General features: G+C 36.8%; 21 pseudogenes; all 21 read right to left on the bottom strand.

The window, feature by feature from the left end:
- Nucleotides 1-514: 514 nt before the first annotated feature.
- LOC145649162 (5S ribosomal RNA) lies at nucleotides 515-633 on the bottom strand (annotated as a pseudogene).
- A 790-nt stretch (nucleotides 634-1,423) lies between these two features.
- On the bottom strand, nucleotides 1,424-1,542 carry LOC145648202 (5S ribosomal RNA; annotated as a pseudogene).
- Nucleotides 1,543-2,332: 790 nt separating this feature from the next.
- Nucleotides 2,333-2,451, bottom strand: LOC145648092 (5S ribosomal RNA; annotated as a pseudogene).
- A 791-nt stretch (nucleotides 2,452-3,242) lies between these two features.
- On the bottom strand, nucleotides 3,243-3,361 carry LOC145649566 (5S ribosomal RNA; annotated as a pseudogene).
- A 790-nt stretch (nucleotides 3,362-4,151) lies between these two features.
- On the bottom strand, nucleotides 4,152-4,270 carry LOC145650021 (5S ribosomal RNA; annotated as a pseudogene).
- A 791-nt stretch (nucleotides 4,271-5,061) lies between these two features.
- On the bottom strand, nucleotides 5,062-5,180 carry LOC145649565 (5S ribosomal RNA; annotated as a pseudogene).
- Nucleotides 5,181-5,971: 791 nt separating this feature from the next.
- Nucleotides 5,972-6,090, bottom strand: LOC145649564 (5S ribosomal RNA; annotated as a pseudogene).
- Nucleotides 6,091-6,880: 790 nt separating this feature from the next.
- On the bottom strand, nucleotides 6,881-6,999 carry LOC145649055 (5S ribosomal RNA; annotated as a pseudogene).
- Nucleotides 7,000-7,789: 790 nt separating this feature from the next.
- On the bottom strand, nucleotides 7,790-7,908 carry LOC145649054 (5S ribosomal RNA; annotated as a pseudogene).
- A 790-nt stretch (nucleotides 7,909-8,698) lies between these two features.
- On the bottom strand, nucleotides 8,699-8,817 carry LOC145649700 (5S ribosomal RNA; annotated as a pseudogene).
- A 790-nt stretch (nucleotides 8,818-9,607) lies between these two features.
- On the bottom strand, nucleotides 9,608-9,726 carry LOC145649204 (5S ribosomal RNA; annotated as a pseudogene).
- A 790-nt stretch (nucleotides 9,727-10,516) lies between these two features.
- LOC145650044 (5S ribosomal RNA) lies at nucleotides 10,517-10,635 on the bottom strand (annotated as a pseudogene).
- A 790-nt stretch (nucleotides 10,636-11,425) lies between these two features.
- On the bottom strand, nucleotides 11,426-11,544 carry LOC145648689 (5S ribosomal RNA; annotated as a pseudogene).
- Nucleotides 11,545-12,335: 791 nt separating this feature from the next.
- Nucleotides 12,336-12,454, bottom strand: LOC145650516 (5S ribosomal RNA; annotated as a pseudogene).
- Nucleotides 12,455-13,244: 790 nt separating this feature from the next.
- On the bottom strand, nucleotides 13,245-13,363 carry LOC145650643 (5S ribosomal RNA; annotated as a pseudogene).
- Nucleotides 13,364-14,153: 790 nt separating this feature from the next.
- On the bottom strand, nucleotides 14,154-14,272 carry LOC145647426 (5S ribosomal RNA; annotated as a pseudogene).
- Nucleotides 14,273-15,062: 790 nt separating this feature from the next.
- On the bottom strand, nucleotides 15,063-15,181 carry LOC145648091 (5S ribosomal RNA; annotated as a pseudogene).
- Nucleotides 15,182-15,972: 791 nt separating this feature from the next.
- On the bottom strand, nucleotides 15,973-16,091 carry LOC145650515 (5S ribosomal RNA; annotated as a pseudogene).
- A 790-nt stretch (nucleotides 16,092-16,881) lies between these two features.
- LOC145650642 (5S ribosomal RNA) lies at nucleotides 16,882-17,000 on the bottom strand (annotated as a pseudogene).
- Nucleotides 17,001-17,790: 790 nt separating this feature from the next.
- On the bottom strand, nucleotides 17,791-17,909 carry LOC145647424 (5S ribosomal RNA; annotated as a pseudogene).
- Nucleotides 17,910-18,699: 790 nt separating this feature from the next.
- On the bottom strand, nucleotides 18,700-18,818 carry LOC145648090 (5S ribosomal RNA; annotated as a pseudogene).
- Between the last annotated feature and the right edge of the window lie 518 nt (nucleotides 18,819-19,336).

The following is a 19,336-nucleotide window of genomic DNA, read 5'->3' as shown; positions in this document are numbered from 1 at the left end:
ATAGTTTGAGTTAATTATTCACTGCACTTCAAATTTGAACATGATAGCTTGAACATAAATTAAAGGGATGCAATACAATCTTACAGCACCTGCTATTCCCTGGTACTAAAATATTTCTATTTAATCTGTACACTTCACATACAAGCTTGTCAGTTGCAGATTAAAGTAAAGTGATGCAACAAAAACTTACAGCATCTGCTATTCCCAGGTGCTAACAGATAGTTTTTTTAATTAATCACTGCATTTCACATCCTAGCATGTCATCTTGACAGTAAATTAAAGTGATTCAAGAGAAGCTTACAGCATCTCGTAGTCCAAGGTGCTAACAGATAGTTTTTGATGAATCACTGCACTTCACATTCAGGCATGTGAGTTGGAGAGTAAATGAAAGTGATGCAAAAAAAACTTACAGCATCGGCTATTCCCAGGTGCTAACAGATAGTTTTTTTTATTAATCACTGCACTTCACATTTGAGCATGTCAGCTTGAAAGTAAATTAAAGTGATGCAAGAAAAACTTACAGCACCTGGTATTCCTAGGTAGGGTCCCACCTCAGTACTATCCAGGCCCAAACTTGCTTAGCTTCCAAGGTCAGAGGAGATTGGGCGTTCTCAAGCTGGTGTGGCCGTAAGCCTTAAACACTTACTCAAATTTCCTAATCATAGCAAATATGATCAAAGACCAATCTGACAATTTTTTTTATTAATCCCTGCACTTGACATTCTAGAATGTTATCTTGAATGTAAATTAAATGATGCAATAAAAGCTTACAACATCTGGTATACGGAGGCACTAGCAGACAGTTTTTTGATGAATCACTGCACTTCACATTCAGGCATGTGAGTTGGAGAGTAAATGAAAGTGATGCAAAAAAAACGTACAGCATCGGCTATTCCCAGGTGCTAACAGATAGTTTGAGTTAATTATTCACTGCACTTCAAATTTGAACATGATAGCTTGAACATAAATTAAAGGGATGCAATACAATCTTACAGCACCTGCTATTCCCTGGTACTAAAATATTTCTATTTAATCTGTACACTTCACATACAAGCTTGTCAGTTGCAGATTAAAGTAAAGTGATGCAACAAAAACTTACAGCATCTGCTATTCCCAGGTGCTAACAGATAGTTTTTTTAATTAATCACTGCATTTCACATCCTAGCATGTCATCTTGACAGTAAATTAAAGTGATTCAAGAGAAGCTTACAGCATCTCGTAGTCCAAGGTGCTAACAGATAGTTTTTGATGAATCACTGCACTTCACATTCAGGCATGTGAGTTGGAGAGTAAATGAAAGTGATGCAAAAAAAACTTACAGCATCGGCTATTCCCAGGTGCTAACAGATAGTATTTTTTATTAATCACTGCACTTCACATTTGAGCATGTCAGCTTGAAAGTAAATTAAAGTGATGCAAGAAAAGCTTACAGCACCTGGTATTCCTAGGTAGGGTCCCACCTCAGTACTATCCAGGCCCAAACTTGCTTAGCTTCCAAGGTCAGAGGAGATTGGGCGTTCTCAAGCTGGTGTGGCCGTAAGCCTTAAACACTCACTCAAATTTCCTAATCATAGCAAATATGATCAAAGACCAATCTGACAATTTTTTTTATTAATCCCTGCACTTGACATTCTAGAATGTTATCTTGAATGTAAATTAAATGATGCAATAAAAGCTTACAACATCTGGTATACGGAGGCACTAGCAGACAGTTTTTTGATGAATCACTGCACTTCACATTCAGGCATGTGAGTTGGAGAGTAAATGAAAGTGATGCAAAAAAAACGTACAGCATCGGCTATTCCCAGGTGCTAACAGATAGTTTGAGTTAATTATTCACTGCACTTCAAATTTGAACATGATAGCTTGAACATAAATTAAAGGGATGCAATACAATCTTACAGCACCTGCTATTCCCTGGTACTAAAATATTTCTATTTAATCTGTACACTTCACATACAAGCTTGTCAGTTGCAGATTAAAGTAAAGTGATGCAACAAAAACTTACAGCATCTGCTATTCCCAGGTGCTAACAGATAGTTTTTTTAATTAATCACTGCATTTCACATCCTAGCATGTCATCTTGACAGTAAATTAAAGTGATTCAAGAGAAGCTTACAGCATCTCGTAGTCCAAGGTGCTAACAGATAGTTTTTGATGAATCACTGCACTTCACATTCAGGCATGTGAGTTGGAGAGTAAATGAAAGTGATGCAAAAAAAACTTACAGCATCGGCTATTCCCAGGTGCTAACAGATAGTATTTTTTATTAATCACTGCACTTCACATTTGAGCATGTCAGCTTGAAAGTAAATTAAAGTGATGCAAGAAAAGCTTACAGCACCTGGTATTCCTAGGTAGGGTCCCACCTCAGTACTATCCAGGCCCAAACTTGCTTAGCTTCCAAGGTCAGATGAGATTGGGCGTTCTCAAGATGGTTTGGCCATAAGCCTTAAACACTTACTCAAATTGCCTAATCATAGCAAATATGAACAAAGACCAATCTGAAAATTTTTTTTATTAATCCCTGCACTTGACATTCTAGAATGTTATCTTGAATGTAAATTAAATGATGCAATAAAAGCTTACAACATCTGGTATACGGAGGCACTAACAGACAGTTTTTTGATGAATCACTGCACTTCACATTCAGGCATGTGAGTTGGAGAGTAAATGAAAGTGATGCAAAAAAAACGTACAGCATCTGCTATTCCCAGGTGCTAACAGATAGTTTGAGTTAATTATTCACTGCACTTCAAATTTGAACATGATAGCTTGAACATAAATTAAAGGGATGCAATACAATCTTACAGCACCTGCTATTCCCTGGTACTAAAATATTTCTATTTAATCTGTACACTTCACATACAAGCTTGTCAGTTGCAGATTAAAGTAAAGTGATGCAACAAAAACTTACAGCATCTGCTATTCCCAGGTGCTAACAGATAGTTTTTTTAATTAATCACTGCATTTCACATCCTAGCATGTCATCTTGACAGTAAATTAAAGTGATTCAAGAGAAGCTTACAGCATCTCGTAGTCCAAGGTGCTAACAGATAGTTTTTGATGAATCACTGCACTTCACATTCAGGCATGTGAGTTGGAGAGTAAATGAAAGTGATGCAAAAAAAACTTACAGCATCGGCTATTCCCAGGTGCTAACAGATAGTTTTTTTTTATTAATCACTGCACTTCACATTTGAGCATGTCAGCTTGAAAGTAAATTAAAGTGATGCAAGAAAAGCTTACAGCACCCGGTATTCCTAGGTAGGGTCCCACCTCAGTACTATCCAGGCCCAAACTTGCTTAGCTTCCAAGGTCAGATGAGATTGGGCGTTCTCAAGCTGGTGTGGCCGGAAGCCTTAAACACTTACTCAAATTTCCTAATCATAGCAAATATGATCAAAGACCAATCTGACAATTTTTTTATTAATCCCTGCACTTGACATTCTAGAATGTTATCTTGAATGTAAATTAAATGATGCAATAAAAGCTTACAACATCTGGTATACGGAGGCACTAACAGACAGTTTTTTGATGAATCACTGCACTTCACATTCAGGCATGTGAGTTGGAGAGTAAATGAAAGTGATGCAAAAAAAACTTACAGCATCTGCTATTCCCAGGTGCTAACAGATAGTTTGAGTTAATTATTCACTGCACTTCAAATTTGAACATGATAGCTTGAACATAAATTAAAGGGATGCAATACAATCTTACAGCACCTGCTATTCCCTGGTACTAAAATATTTCTATTTAATCTGTACACTTCACATACAAGCTTGTCAGTTGCAGATTAAAGTAAAGTGATGCAACAAAAACTTACAGCATCTGCTATTCCCAGGTGCTAACAGATAGTTTTTTTAATTAATCACTGCATTTCACATCCTAGCATGTCATCTTGACAGTAAATTAAAGTGATTCAAGAGAAGCTTACAGCATCTCGTAGTCCAAGGTGCTAACAGATAGTTTTTGATGAATCACTGCACTTCACATTCAGGCATGTGAGTTGGAGAGTAAATGAAAGTGATGCAAAAAAAACTTACAGCATCGGCTATTCCCAGGTGCTAACAGATAGTTTTTTTTTATTAATCACTGCACTTCACATTTGAGCATGTCAGCTTGAAAGTAAATTAAAGTGATGCAAGAAAAGCTTACAGCACCTGGTATTCCTAGGTAGGGTCCCACCTCAGTACTATCCAGGCCCAAACTTGCTTAGCTTCCAAGGTCAGATGAGATTGGGCATTCTCAAGATGGATTGGCCATAAGCCTCAAACACTTACTCAAATTGCCTAATCATAGCAAATATGAACAAAGACCAATCTGACAATTTTTTTTATTAATCCCTGCACTTGACATTCTAGAATGTTATCTTGAATGTAAATTAAATGATGCAATAAAAGCTTACAACATCTGGTATACGGAGGCACTAACAGACAGTTTTTTGATGAATCACTGCACTTCACATTCAGGCATGTGAGTTGGAGAGTAAATGAAAGTGATGCAAAAAAAACGTACAGCATCTGCTATTCCCAGGTGCTAACAGATAGTTTGAGTTAATTATTCACTGCACTTCAAATTTGAACATGATAGCTTGAACATAAATTAAAGGGATGCAATACAATCTTACAGCACCTGCTATTCCCTGGTACTAAAATATTTCTATTTAATCTGTACACTTCACATACAAGCTTGTCAGTTGCAGATTAAAGTAAAGTGATGCAACAAAAACTTACAGCATCTGCTATTCCCAGGTGCTAACAGATAGTTTTTTTAATTAATCACTGCATTTCACATCCTAGCATGTCATCTTGACAGTAAATTAAAGTGATTCAAGAGAAGCTTACAGCATCTCGTAGTCCAAGGTGCTAACAGATAGTTTTTGATGAATCACTGCACTTCACATTCAGGCATGTGAGTTGGAGAGTAAATGAAAGTGATGCAAAAAAAACTTACAGCATCGGCTATTCCCAGGTGCTAACAGATAGTTTTTTTTTATTAATCACTGCACTTCACATTTGAGCATGTCAGCTTGAAAGTAAATTAAAGTGATGCAAGAAAAGCTTACAGCACCCGGTATTCCTAGGTAGGGTCCCACCTCAGTACTATCCAGGCCCAAACTTGCTTAGCTTCCAAGGTCAGATGAGATTGGGCGTTCTCAAGCTGGTGTGGCCGGAAGCCTTAAACACTTACTCAAATTTCCTAATCATAGCAAATATGATCAAAGACCAATCTGACAATTTTTTTTATTAATCCCTGCACTTGACATTCTAGAATGTTATCTTGAATGTAAATTAAATGATGCAATAAAAGCTTACAACATCTGGTATACGGAGGCACTAACAGACAGTTTTTTGATGAATCACTGCACTTCACATTCAGGCATGTGAGTTGGAGAGTAAATGAAAGTGATGCAAAAAAAACTTACAGCATCTGCTATTCCCAGGTGCTAACAGATAGTTTGAGTTAATTATTCACTGCACTTCAAATTTGAACATGATAGCTTGAACATAAATTAAAGGGATGCAATACAATCTTACAGCACCTGCTATTCCCTGGTACTAAAATATTTCTATTTAATCTGTACACTTCACATACAAGCTTGTCAGTTGCAGATTAAAGTAAAGTGATGCAACAAAAACTTACAGCATCTGCTATTCCCAGGTGCTAACAGATAGTTTTTTTAATTAATCACTGCATTTCACATCCTAGCATGTCATCTTGACAGTAAATTAAAGTGATTCAAGAGAAGCTTACAGCATCTCGTAGTCCAAGGTGCTAACAGATAGTTTTTGATGAATCACTGCACTTCACATTCAGGCATGTGAGTTGGAGAGTAAATGAAAGTGATGCAAAAAAAACTTACAGCATCGGCTATTCCCAGGTGCTAACAGATAGTTTTTTTTTATTAATCACTGCACTTCACATTTGAGCATGTCAGCTTGAAAGTAAATTAAAGTGATGCAAGAAAAGCTTACAGCACCCGGTATTCCTAGGTAGGGTCCCACCTCAGTACTATCCAGGCCCAAACTTGCTTAGCTTCCAAGGTCAGATGAGATTGGGCGTTCTCAAGCTGGTGTGGCCGGAAGCCTTAAACACTTACTCAAATTTCCTAATCATAGCAAATATGATCAAAGACCAATCTGACAATTTTTTTTATTAATCCCTGCACTTGACATTCTAGAATGTTATCTTGAATGTAAATTAAATGATGCAATAAAAGCTTACAACATCTGGTATACGGAGGCACTAACAGACAGTTTTTTGATGAATCACTGCACTTCACATTCAGGCATGTGAGTTGGAGAGTAAATGAAAGTGATGCAAAAAAAACTTACAGCATCTGCTATTCCCAGGTGCTAACAGATAGTTTGAGTTAATTATTCACTGCACTTCAAATTTGAACATGATAGCTTGAACATAAATTAAAGGGATGCAATACAATCTTACAGCACCTGCTATTCCCTGGTACTAAAATATTTCTATTTAATCTGTACACTTCACATACAAGCTTGTCAGTTGCAGATTAAAGTAAAGTGATGCAACAAAAACTTACAGCATCTGCTATTCCCAGGTGCTAACAGATAGTTTTTTTAATTAATCACTGCATTTCACATCCTAGCATGTCATCTTGACAGTAAATTAAAGTGATTCAAGAGAAGCTTACAGCATCTCGTAGTCCAAGGTGCTAACAGCTAGTTTTTGATGAATCACTGCACTTCACATTCAGGCATGTGAGTTGGAGAGTAAATGAAAGTGATGCAAAAAAAACTTACAGCATCGGCTATTCCCAGGTGCTAACAGATAGTTTTTTTTATTAATCACTGCACTTCACATTTGAGCATGTCAGCTTGAAAGTAAATTAAAGTGATGCAAGAAAAGCTTACAGCACCTGGTATTCCTAGGTAGGGTCCCACCTCAGTACTATCCAGGCCCAAACTTGCTTAGCTTCCAAGGTCAGATGAGATTGGGCATTCTCAAGATGGTTTGGCCATAAGCCTCAAACACTTACTCAAATTGCCTAATCATAGCAAATATGAACAAAGACCAATCTGACAATTTTTTTTATTAATCCCTGCACTTGACATTCTAGAATGTTATCTTGAATGTAAATTAAATGATGCAATAAAAGCTTACAACATCTGGTATACGGAGGCACTAACAGACAGTTTTTTGATGAATCACTGCACTTCACATTCAGGCATGTGAGTTGGAGAGTAAATGAAAGTGATGCAAAAAAAACGTACAGCATCTGCTATTCCCAGGTGCTAACAGATAGTTTGAGTTAATTATTCACTGCACTTCAAATTTGAACATGATAGCTTGAACATAAATTAAAGGGATGCAATACAATCTTACAGCACCTGCTATTCCCTGGTACTAAAATATTTCTATTTAATCTGTACACTTCACATACAAGCTTGTCAGTTGCAGATTAAAGTAAAGTGATGCAACAAAAACTTACAGCATCTGCTATTCCCAGGTGCTAACAGATAGTTTTTTTAATTAATCACTGCATTTCACATCCTAGCATGTCATCTTGACAGTAAATTAAAGTGATTCAAGAGAAGCTTACAGCATCTCGTAGTCCAAGGTGCTAACAGCTAGTTTTTGATGAATCACTGCACTTCACATTCAGGCATGTGAGTTGGAGAGTAAATGAAAGTGATGCAAAAAAAACTTACAGCATCGGCTATTCCCAGGTGCTAACAGATAGTTTTTTTTATTAATCACTGCACTTCACATTTGAGCATGTCAGCTTGAAAGTAAATTAAAGTGATGCAAGAAAAGCTTACAGCACCTGGTATTCCTAGGTAGGGTCCCACCTCAGTACTATCCAGGCCCAAACTTGCTTAGCTTCCAAGGTCAGATGAGATTGGGCATTCTCAAGATGGTTTGGCCATAAGCCTCAAACACTTACTCAAATTGCCTAATCATAGCAAATATGAACAAAGACCAATCTGACAATTTTTTTTATTAATCCCTGCACTTGACATTCTAGAATGTTATCTTGAATGTAAATTAAATGATGCAATAAAAGCTTACAACATCTGGTATACGGAGGCACTAACAGACAGTTTTTTGATGAATCACTGCACTTCACATTCAGGCATGTGAGTTGGAGAGTAAATGAAAGTGATGCAAAAAAAACGTACAGCATCTGCTATTCCCAGGTGCTAACAGATAGTTTGAGTTAATTATTCACTGCACTTCAAATTTGAACATGATAGCTTGAACATAAATTAAAGGGATGCAATACAATCTTACAGCACCTGCTATTCCCTGGTACTAAAATATTTCTATTTAATCTGTACACTTCACATACAAGCTTGTCAGTTGCAGATTAAAGTAAAGTGATGCAACAAAAACTTACAGCATCTGCTATTCCCAGGTGCTAACAGATAGTTTTTTTAATTAATCACTGCATTTCACATCCTAGCATGTCATCTTGACAGTAAATTAAAGTGATTCAAGAGAAGCTTACAGCATCTCGTAGTCTAAGGTGCTAACAGATAGTTTTTGATGAATCACTGCACTTCACATTCAGGCATGTGAGTTGGAGAGTAAATGAAAGTGATGCAAAAAAAACTTACAGCATCGGCTATTCCCAGGTGCTAACAGATAGTTTTTTTTATTAATCACTGCACTTCACATTTGAGCATGTCAGCTTGAAAGTAAATTAAAGTGATGCAAGAAAAGCTGACAGCACCTGGTATTCCTAGGTAGGGTCCCACCTCAGTACTATCCAGGCCCAAACTTGCTTAGCTTCCAAGGTCAGAGGAGATTGGGCGTTCTCAAGCTGGTGTGGCCGTAAGCCTTAAACACTTACTCAAATTTCCTAATCATAGCAAATATGATCAAAGACCAATCTGACAATTTTTTTTATTAATCCCTGCACTTGACATTCTAGAATGTTATCTTGAATGTAAATTAAATGATGCAATAAAAGCTTACAACATCTGGTATACGGAGGCACTAGCAGACAGTTTTTTGATGAATCACTGCACTTCACATTCAGGCATGTGAGTTGGAGAGTAAATGAAAGTGATGCAAAAAAAACGTACAGCATCGGCTATTCCCAGGTGCTAACAGATAGTTTGAGTTAATTATTCACTGCACTTCAAATTTGAACATGATAGCTTGAACATAAATTAAAGGGATGCAATACAATCTTACAGCACCTGCTATTCCCTGGTACTAAAATATTTCTATTTAATCTGTACACTTCACATACAAGCTTGTCAGTTGCAGATTAAAGTAAAGTGATGCAACAAAAACTTACAGCATCTGCTATTCCCAGGTGCTAACAGATAGTTTTTTTAATTAATCACTGCATTTCACATCCTAGCATGTCATCTTGACAGTAAATTAAAGTGATTCAAGAGAAGCTTACAGCATCTCGTAGTCCAAGGTGCTAACAGATAGTTTTTGATGAATCACTGCACTTCACATTCAGGCATGTGAGTTGGAGAGTAAATGAAAGTGATGCAAAAAAAACTTACAGCATCGGCTATTCCCAGGTGCTAACAGATAGTTTTTTTTATTAATCACTGCACTTCACATTTGAGCATGTCAGCTTGAAAGTAAATTAAAGTGATGGAAGAAAAGCTTACAGCACCTGGTATTCGTAGGTAGGGTCCCACCTCAGTACTATCCAGGCCCAAACTTGCTTAGCTTCCAAGGTCAGATGAGATTGGGCGTTCTCAAGATGGTTTGGCCATAAGCTTTAAACACTTACTCAAATTGCCTAATCATAGCAAATATGAACAAAGACCAATCTGACAATTCTTTTTATTAATCCCTGCACTTGACATTCTAGAATGTTATCTTGAATGTAAATTAAATGATGCAATAAAAGCTTACAACATCTGGTATACGGAGGCACTAACAGACAGTTTTTTGATGAATCACTGCACTTCACATTCAGGCATGTGAGTTGGAGAGTAAATGAAAGTGATGCAAAAAAAACGTACAGCATCGGCTATTCCCAGGTGCTAACAGATAGTTTGAGTTAATTATTCACTGCACTTCAAATTTGAACATGATAGCTTGAACATAAATTAAAGGGATGCAATACAATCTTACAGCACCTGCTATTCCCTGGTACTAAAATATTTCTATTTAATCTGTACACTTCACATACAAGCTTGTCAGTTGCAGATTAAAGTAAAGTGATGCAACAAAAACTTACAGCATCTGCTATTCCCAGGTGCTAACAGATAGTTTTTTTAATTAATCACTGCATTTCACATCCTAGCATGTCATCTTGACAGTAAATTAAAGTGATTCAAGAGAAGCTTACAGCATCTCGTAGTCTAAGGTGCTAACAGATAGTTTTTGATGAATCACTGCACTTCACATTCAGGCATGTGAGTTGGAGAGTAAATGAAAGTGATGCAAAAAAAACTTACAGCATCGGCTATTCCCAGGTGCTAACAGATAGTTTTTTTTATTAATCACTGCACTTCACATTTGAGCATGTCAGCTTGAAAGTAAATTAAAGTGATGCAAGAAAATCTTACAGCACCTGGTATTCCTAGGTAGGGTCCCACCTCAGTACTATCCAGGCCCAAACTTGCTTAGCTTCCAAGGTCAGATGAAATTGGGCGTTCTCAAGCTGGTGTGGCCATAAGCCTTAAACACTTACTCAAATTTCCTAATCATAGCAAATATGATCAAAGACCAATCTGACAATTTTTTTTATTAATCCCTGCACTTGACATTCTAGAATGTTATCTTGAATGTAAATTAAATGATGCAATAAAAGCTTACAACATCTGGTATACGGAGGCACTAACAGACAGTTTTTTGATGAATCACTGCACTTCACATTCAGGCATGTGAGTTGGAGAGTAAATGAAAGTGATGCAAAAAAAACGTACAGCATCTGCTATTCCCAGGTGCTAACAGATAGTTTGAGTTAATTATTCACTGCACTTCAAATTTGAACATGATAGCTTGAACATAAATTAAAGGGATGCAATACAATCTTACAGCACCTGCTATTCCCTGGTACTAAAAGATTTCTATTTAATCTGTACACTTCACATACAAGCTTGTCAGTTGCAGATTAAAGTAAAGTGATGCAACAAAAACTTACAGCATCTGCTATTCCCAGGTGCTAACAGATAGTTTTTTTAATTAATCACTGCATTTCACATCCTAGCATGTCATCTTGACAGTAAATTAAAGTGATTCAAGAGAAGCTTACAGCATCTCGTAGTCCAAGGTGCTAACAGATAGTTTTTGATGAATCACTGCACTTCACATTCAGGCATGTGAGTTGGAGAGTAAATGAAAGTGATGCAAAAAAAACTTACAGCATCGGCTATTCCCAGGTGCTAACAGATAGATTTTTTTATTAATCACTGCACTTCACATTTGAGCATGTCAGCTTGAAAGTAAATTAAAGTGATGCAAGAAAAGCTTACAGCACCTGGTATTCCTAGATAGGGTCCCACCTCAGTACTATCCAGGCCCAAACTTGCTTAGCTTCCAAGGTCAGATGAGATTGGGCGTTCTCAAGATGGTTTGGCCATAAGCCTTAAACACTTACTCAAATTGCCTAATCATAGCAAATATGAACAAAGACCAATCTGACAATTTTTTTTATTAATCCCTGCACTTGACATTCTAGAATGTTATCTTGAATGTAAATTAAATGATGCAATAAAAGCTTACAACATCTGGTATACGGAGGCACTAACAGACAGTTTTTTGATGAATCACTGCACTTCACATTCAGGCATGTGAGTTGGAGAGTAAATGAAAGTGATGCAAAAAAAACGTACAGCATCTGCTATTCCCAGGTGCTAACAGATAGTTTGAGTTAATTATTCAATGCACTTCAAATTTGAACATGATAGCTTGAACATAAATTAAAGGGATGCAATACAATCTTACAGCACCTGCTATTCCCTGGTACTAAAATATTTCTATTTAATCTGTACACTTCACATACAAGCTTGTCAGTTGCAGATTAAAGTAAAGTGATGCAACAAAAACTTACAGCATCTGCTATTCCCAGGTGCTAACAGATAGTTTTTTTAATTAATCACTGCATTTCACATCCTAGCATGTCATCTTGACAGTAAATTAAAGTGATTCAAGAGAAGCTTACAGCATCTCGTAGTCCAAGGTGCTAACAAATAGTTTTTGATGAATCACTGCACTTCACATTCAGGCATGTGAGTTGGAGAGTAAATGAAAGTGATGCAATAAAAACTTACAGCATCGGCTATTCCCAGGTGCTAACAGATAGTTTTTTTTTATTAATCACTGCACTTCACATTTGAGCATGTCAGCTTGAAAGTAAATTAAAGTGATGCAAGAAAAGCTTACAGCACCCGGTATTCCTAGGTAGGGTCCCACCTCAGTACTATCCAGACCCAAACTTGCTTAGCTTCCAAGGTCAGATGAGATTGGGCGTTCTCAAGCTGGTGTGGCCGGAAGCCTTAAACACTAACTCAAATTTCCTAATCATAGCAAATATGATCAAAGACCAATCTGACAATTTTTTTTATTAATCCCTGCACTTGACATTCTAGAATGTTATCTTGAATGTAAATTAAATGATGCAATAAAAGCTTACAACATCTGGTATACGGAGGCACTAACAGACAGTTTTTTGATGAATCACTGCACTTCACATTCAGGCATGTGAGTTGGAGAGTAAATGAAAGTGATGCAAAAAAAACTTACAGCATCTGCTATTCCCAGGTGCTAACAGATAGTTTGAGTTAATTATTCACTGCACTTCAAATTTGAACATGATAGCTTGAACATAAATTAAAGGGATGCAATACAATCTTACAGCACCTGCTATTCCCTGGTACTAAAATATTTCTATTTAATCTGTACACTTCACATACAAGCTTGTCAGTTGCAGATTAAAGTAAAGTGATGCAACAAAAACTTACAGCATCTGCTATTCCCAGGTGCTAACAGATAGTTTTTTTAATTAATCACTGCATTTCACATCCTAGCATGTCATCTTGACAGTAAATTAAAGTGATTCAAGAGAAGCTTACAGCATCTCGTAGTCCAAGGTGCTAACAGATAGTTTTTGATGAATCACTGCACTTCACATTCAGGCATGTGAGTTGGAGAGTAAATGAAAGTGATGCAAAAAAAACTTACAGCATCGGCTATTCCCAGGTGCTAACAGATAGTTTTTTTTATTAATCACTGCACTTCACATTTGAGCATGTCAGCTTGAAATAAAATTAAAGTGATGCAAGAAAAGCTTACAGCACCTGGTATTCCTAGGTAGGGTCCCACCTCAGTACTATCCAGGCCCACACTTGCTTAGCTTCCAAGGTCAGATGAGATTTGGCGTTCTCAAGATGGTTTGGCCATAAGCCTCAAACACTTACTCAAATTGCCTAATCATAGCAAATATGAACAAAGACCAATCTGACAATTTTTTTTATTAATCCCTGCACTTGACATTCTAGAATGTTATCTTGAATGTAAATTAAATGATGCAATAAAAGCTTACAACATCTGGTATACGGAGGCACTAACAGACAGTTTTTTGATGAATCACTGCACTTCACATTCAGGCATGTGAGTTGGAGAGTAAATGAAAGTGATGCAAAAAAAACGTACAGCATCTGCTATTCCCAGGTGCTAACAGATAGTTTGAGTTAATTATTCAATGCACTTCAAATTTGAACATGATAGCTTGAACATAAATTAAAGGGATGCAATACAATCTTACAGCACCTGCTATTCCCTGGTACTAAAATATTTCTATTTAATCTGTACACTTCACATACAAGCTTGTCAGTTGCAGATTAAAGTAAAGTGATGCAACAAAAACTTACAGCATCTGCTATTCCCAGGTGCTAACAGATAGTTTTTTTAATTAATCACTGCATTTCACATCCTAGCATGTCATCTTGACAGTAAATTAAAGTGATTCAAGAGAAGCTTACAGCATCTCGTAGTCCAAGGTGCTAACAGATAGTTTTTGATGAATCACTGCACTTCACATTCAGGCATGTGAGTTGGAGAGTAAATGAAAGTGATGCAAAAAAAACTTACAGCATCGGCTATTCCCAGGTGCTAACAGATAGTTTTTTTTATTAATCACTGCACTTCACATTTGAGCATGTCAGCTTGAAAGTAAATTAAAGTGATGCAAGAAAAGCTTACAGCACCCGGTATTCCTAGATAGGGTCCCACCTCAGTACTATCCAGGCCCAAACTTGCTTAGCTTCCAAGGTCAGATGAGATTGGGCGTTCTCAAGCTGGTGTGGCCGTAAGCCTTAAACACTTACTCAAATTTCCTAATCATAGCAAATATGATCAAAGACCAATCTGACAATTTTTTTTATTAATCCCTGCACTTGACATTCTAGAATGTTATCTTGAATGTAAATTAAATGATGCAATAAAAGCTTACAACATCTGGTATACGGAGGCACTAACAGACAGTTTTTTGATGAATCACTGCACTTCACATTCAGGCATGTGAGTTGGAGAGTAAATGAAAGTGATGCAAAAAAAACGTACAGCATCGGCTATTCCCAGGTGCTAACAGATAGTTTGAGTTAATTATTCACTGCACTTCAAATTTGAACATGATAGCTTGAACATAAATTAAAGGGATGCAATACAATCTTACAGCACCTGCTATTCCCTGGTACTAAAATATTTCTATTTAATCTGTACACTTCACATACAAGCTTGTCAGTTGCAGATTAAAGTAAAGTGATGCAACAAAAACTTACAGCATCTGCTATTCCCAGGTGCTAACAGATAGTTTTTTTAATTAATCACTGCATTTCACATCCTAGCATGTCATCTTGACAGTAAATTAAAGTGATTGAAGAGAAGCTTACAGCATCTCGTAGTCCAAGGTGCTAACAGATAGTTTTTGATGAATCACTGCACTTCACATTCAGGCATGTGAGTTGGAGAGTAAATGAAAGTGATGCAAAAAAAACTTACACCATCGGCTATTCCCAGGTGCTAACAGATAGTTTTTTTTATTAATCACTGCACTTCACATTTGAGCATGTCAGCTTGAAAGTAAATTAAAGTGATGCAAGAAAAGCTTACAGCACCTGGTATTCCTAGGTAGGGTCCCACCTCAGTACTATCCAGGCCCAAACTTGCTTAGCTTCCAAGGTCAGATGAGATTGGGCGTTCTCAAGATGGTTTGGCCATAAGCCTTAAACACTTACTCAAATTGCCTAATCATAGCAAATATGAACAAAGACCAATCTGACAATTTTTTTTATTAATCCCTGCACTTGACATTCTAGAATGTTATCTTGAATGTAAATTAAATGATGCAATAAAAGCTTACAACATCTGGTATACGGAGGCACTAACAGACAGTTTTTTGATGAATCACTGCACTTCACATTCAGGCATGTGAGTTGGAGAGTAAATGAAAGTGATGCAAAAAAAACGTACAGCATCTGCTATTCCCAGGTGCTAACAGATAGTTTGAGTTAATTATTCACTGCACTTCAAATTTGAACATGATAGCTTGAACATAAATTAAAGGGATGCAATACAATCTTACAGCACCTGCTATTCCCTGGTACTAAAATATTTCTATTTAATCTGTACACTTCACATACAAGCTTGTCAGTTGCAGATTAAAGTAAAGTGATGCAACAAAAACTTACAGCATCTGCTATTCCCAGGTGCTAACAGATAGTTTTTTTAATTAATCACTGCATTTCACATCCTAGCATGTCATCTTGACAGTAAATTAAAGTGATTCAAGAGAAGCTTACAGCATCTCGTAGTCCAAGGTGCTAACAAATAGTTTTTGATGAATCACTGCACTTCACATTCAGGCATGTGAGTTGGAGAGTAAATGAAAGTGATGCAAAAAAAACTTACAGCATCGGCTATTCCCAGGTGCTAACAGATAGTTTTTTTTTATTAATCACTGCACTTCACATTTGAGCATGTCAGCTTGAAAGTAAATTAAAGTGATGCAAGAAAAGCTTACAGCACCCGGTATTCCTAGGTAGGGTCCCACCTCAGTACTATCCAGACCCAAACTTGCTTAGCTTCCAAGGTCAGATGAGATTGGGCGTTCTCAAGCTGGTGTGGCCGGAAGCCTTAAACACTAACTCAAATTTCCTAATCATAGCAAATATGATCAAAGACCAATCTGACAATTTTTTTTATTAATCCCTGCACTTGACATTCTAGAATGTTATCTTGAATGTAAATTAAATGATGCAATAAAAGCTTACAACATCTGGTATACGGAGGCACTAACAGACAGTTTTTTGATGAATCACTGCACTTCACATTCAGGCATGTGAGTTGGAGAGTAAATGAAAGTGATGCAAAAAAAACTTACAGCATCTGCTATTCCCAGGTGCTAACAGATAGTTTGAGTTAATTATTCACTGCACTTCAAATTTGAACATGATAGCTTGAACATAAATTAAAGGGATGCAATACAATCTTACAGCACCTGCTATTCCCTGGTACTAAAATATTTCTATTTAATCTGTACACTTCACATACAAGCTTGTCAGTTGCAGATTAAAGTAAAGTGATGCAACAAAAACTTACAGCATCTGCTATTCCCAGGTGCTAACAGATAGTTTTTTTAATTAATCACTGCATTTCACATCCTAGCATGTCATCTTGACAGTAAATTAAAGTGATTCAAGAGAAGCTTACAGCATCTCGTAGTCCAAGGTGCTAACAGATAGTTTTTGATGAATCACTGCACTTCACATTCAGGCATGTGAGTTGGAGAGTAAATGAAAGTGATGCAAAAAAAACTTACAGCATCGGCTATTCCCAGGTGCTAACAGATAGTTTTTTTTATTAATCACTGCACTTCACATTTGAGCATGTCAGCTTGAAATAAAATTAAAGTGATGCAAGAAAAGCTTACAGCACCTGGTATTCCTAGGTAGGGTCCCACCTCAGTACTATCCAGGCCCACACTTGCTTAGCTTCCAAGGTCAGATGAGATTTGGCGTTCTCAAGATGGTTTGGCCATAAGCCTCAAACACTTACTCAAATTGCCTAATCATAGCAAATATGAACAAAGACCAATCTGACAATTTTTTTTATTAATCCCTGCACTTGACATTCTAGAATGTTATCTTGAATGTAAATTAAATGATGCAATAAAAGCTTACAACATCTGGTATACGGAGGCACTAACAGACAGTTTTTTGATGAATCACTGCACTTCACATTCAGGCATGTGAGTTGGAGAGTAAATGAAAGTGATGCAAAAAAAACGTACAGCATCTGCTATTCCCAGGTGCTAACAGATAGTTTGAGTTAATTATTCAATGCACTTCAAATTTGAACATGATAGCTTGAACATAAATTAAAGGGATGCAATACAATCTTACAGCACCTGCTATTCCCTGGTACTAAAATATTTCTATTTAATCTGTACACTTCACATACAAGCTTGTCAGTTGCAGATTAAAGTAAAGTGATGCAACAAAAACTTACAGCATCTGCTATTCCCAGGTGCTAACAGATAGTTTTTTTAATTAATCACTGCATTTCACATCCTAGCATGTCATCTTGACAGTAAATTAAAGTGATTCAAGAGAAGCTTACAGCATCTCGTAGTCCAAGGTGCTAACAGATAGTTTTTGATGAATCACTGCACTTCACATTCAGGCATGTGAGTTGGAGAGTAAATGAAAGTGATGCAAAAAAAACTTACAGCATCGGCTATTCCCAGGTGCTAACAGATAGTTTTTTTTATTAATCACTGCACTTCACATTTGAGCATGTCAGCTTGAAAGTAAATTAAAGTGATGCAAGAAAAGCTTACAGCACCCGGTATTCCTAGATAGGGTCCCACCTCAGTACTATCCAGGCCCAAACTTGCTTAGCTTCCAAGGTCAGATGAGATTGGGCGTTCTCAAGCTGGTGTGGCCGTAAGCCTTAAACACTTACTCAAATTTCCTAATCATAGCAAATATGATCAAAGACCAATCTGACAATTTTTTTTATTAATCCCTGCACTTGACATTCTAGAATGTTATCTTGAATGTAAATTAAATGATGCAATAAAAGCTTACAACATCTGGTATACGGAGGCACTAACAGACAGTTTTTTGATGAATCACTGCACTTCACATTCAGGCATGTGAGTTGGAGAGTAAATGAAAGTGATGCAAAAAAAACGTACAGCATCGGCTATTCCCAGGTGCTAACAGATAGTTTGAGTTAATTATTCACTGCACTTCAAATTTGAACATGATAGCTTGAACATAAATTAAAGGGATGCAATACAATCTTACAGCACCTGCTATTCCCTGGTACTAAAATATTTCTATTTAATCTGTACACTTCACATACAAGCTTGTCAGTTGCAGATTAAAGTAAAGTGATGCAACAAAAACTTACAGCATCTGCTATTCCCAGGTGCTAACAGATAGTTTTTTTAATTAATCACTGCATTTCACATCCTAGCATGTCATCTTGACAGTAAATTAAAGTGATTGAAGAGAAGCTTACAGCATCTCGTAGTCCAAGGTGCTAACAGATAGTTTTTGATGAATCACTGCACTTCACATTCAGGCATGTGAGTTGGAGAGTAAATGAAAGTGATGCAAAAAAAACTTACACCATCGGCTATTCCCAGGTGCTAACAGATAGTTTTTTTTATTAATCACTGCACTTCACATTTGAGCATGTCAGCTTGAAAGTAAATTAAAGTGATGCAAGAAAAGCTTACAGCACCTGGTATTCCTAGGTAGGGTCCCACCTCAGTACTATCCAGGCCCAAACTTGCTTAGCTTCCAAGGTCAGATGAGATTGGGCGTTCTCAAGATGGTTTGGCCATAAGCCTTAAACACTTACTCAAATTGCCTAATCATAGCAAATATGAACAAAGACCAATCTGACAATTTTTTTTATTAATCCCTGCACTTGACATTCTAGAATGTTATCTTGAATGTAAATTAAATGATGCAATAAAAGCTTACAACATCTGGTATACGGAGGCACTAACAGACAGTTTTTTGATGAATCACTGCACTTCACATTCAGGCATGTGAGTTGGAGAGTAAATGAAAGTGATGCAAAAAAAACGTACAGCATCTGCTATTCCCAGGTGCTAACAGATAGTTTGAGTTAATTATTCACTGCACTTCAAATTTGAACATGATAGCTTGAACATAAATTAAAGGGATGCAATACAATCTTACAGCACCTGCTATTCCCTGGTACTAAAATATTTCTATTTAATCTGTACACTTCACATACAAGCTTGTCAGTTGCAGATTAAAGTAAAGTGATGCAACAAAAACTTACAGCATCTGCTATTCCCAGGTGCTAACAGATAGTTTTTTTAATTAATCACTGC

Source organism: Electrophorus electricus, chromosome 13 (assembly GCF_041902795.1).
Source record: "Electrophorus electricus isolate QZ-2024a chromosome 13, ASM4190279v1, whole genome shotgun sequence".
NCBI lineage: Eukaryota > Metazoa > Chordata > Actinopteri > Gymnotiformes > Gymnotidae > Electrophorus > Electrophorus electricus.
The sequence above is the reverse complement of the archived record's forward strand: the minus strand, read 5'-3'. Positions and strand labels throughout refer to the sequence as shown.